General features: G+C 37.4%; 1 protein-coding gene across 1 annotated transcript in view; it reads left to right on the plus strand.

Annotated features, from left to right (window-relative positions):
• Positions 1-995: 995 nt before the first annotated feature.
• Foxr2 (forkhead box R2) overlaps positions 996-1,775 on the plus strand; it is a 22,439-nt gene continuing 21,659 nt past the window's right edge. Inside the window, exon 1 of the mRNA XM_031376551.1 lies at positions 996-1,089. The gene's annotated coding sequence lies outside the window, so the exon portion shown is untranslated. The remainder of the gene's footprint in view (positions 1,090-1,775) is intronic.

Below are 1,775 nucleotides of genomic sequence, written 5' to 3' on the forward strand. Positions count from 1 at the left end.
GTATTATACGTAATATAATATATTATATGTAAATATATATTTATATTTTAGAGAGTAAGAGAATGACTCTCAGGCTATCAAAACAGTCTCAAAATAATAAAAATCAAAAAAGTTACAGGATACAAAATCAATTATGTAAATTTTAGTCACATATTTATATGCATTAATGATGAACTGACTAAAAAGAAAATTGAGAAGTCCAATCTACTACGATATCAAACAATAAAAATAATTACAAATAAACCTAAGAAAGAATGTAAGGAACCTATATACAATGTATGGTCGCCTGTAGCAGGATCCTTTAAAAAAAAATCCTTTATTCCATTTATATGAAAACCCTGTCGCTGTCTTCAGATACACCAGAAGAGGGCATCATATCCCATTATAGATGGTTGTGAGCCACCATGTGGTTGCTGGGAATTGAATTTTGGATCTCTGGAAGAGCAGTCAGTGCTCTTAACCGCTGAGCCTCAGTATGTGCCTGTGTTTTCCTTATGTCACAGGCCAACTCAACTCAAGGGTCCTCTATTAGGCAGTGAAGCTATTCTTCCTTATAAGGCTATCTCCTGAAAAACACTCTGCGTTTGGGTTCTCTTCATACCACAGACAGATTTATAGTTGACACAACCACACAGACACACAGACACACACAAAGTTTCATTTCTTTTTTTTCTTTTCTTTTTTTCTTTTTTTTCTATTTCTTTTTTTGTTTTTTCGAGACAGGGTTTCTCTGTTTAGCCCTGGCTGTCCTGGAACTCTGTAAACCAGGCTGGCCTCGAACTCAGAAATCCACCTGCCTCTGCTTCCCAAGTGCTGGGATTAAAGGTGAGCGCTACCACCACCTGGCACAAAGTTTCATTTCTATTGGCAGGTTTAAAATTAGCCCCGCCTCTATGACTTTTTTTCTTGTTGTTCATAGGCCAATTCTAATGCTTACATCAGCAAACTTATCCTATAGGAAAAGCCTGTTGAGATCTGCTTCTAGAACGTTCTGTGCCATTTGTTGGTGGTAACAGTACAATGTTGTTCCCACCATTTCCAGTCCTTTGGACAGCTCTGTGGTATTAGAATCGCTTGTCTTCGATATAGGTAGGTATTTGGGAGTTTTTCATACACTTGTGGTTTCCTGTCAATATTGGTAGCCCTCTTGGAGTTTACCCGAACTTTCCACAACTTTTTTAGTCAATCCCTCTAGACAATATTCAGTATTCCTACAAACATTATGTTTCTAAAAGCTATATATTCTTTAATATGATTTTGCTGTTTATTTCACCGGATCCTATAGTGACAGATGTTGAACCATTTTTTTTCATTTTCCAACAATGTATTTATTTGTAAAAGTGGTATACTCTTCCTATTCAAGTCAGTCTCTATGCTGATATGTTAGTGGGTTTGGGTTTTTTTGTTTTTTTTGTTTGTTTGTTTGTTTGTTTGTTTTGATTCAACTAATGTCTTTGGTAATCTTTTTTAAAAAAATGATGTTACTTTTCTAGGGCACATACCTAGAAGCAAATAATTGGTGATTCTTAAAGTACACCGATTATAACTTTTTATTTTTGTACATTTATTATTTATTGGGGTTGGTTGGGCATACCATGGTTTGTGTGGCAGTCAGAGGACAACTTCTAGGAATCAGTTCTCTGCTTTCACAGTTACATCTTAGGGATGGAACAAACATTGACCCCCACCCCATCCCCACACCCTCATCTACACCCCCACAACCCTGCCTATGCCTCGCCCTCACCCCCCCACAGCAACCCCCACACCCACCCACC

This window comes from Mastomys coucha, chromosome X (assembly GCF_008632895.1).
Source record: "Mastomys coucha isolate ucsf_1 chromosome X, UCSF_Mcou_1, whole genome shotgun sequence".
Taxonomy (NCBI): domain Eukaryota; kingdom Metazoa; phylum Chordata; class Mammalia; order Rodentia; family Muridae; genus Mastomys; species Mastomys coucha.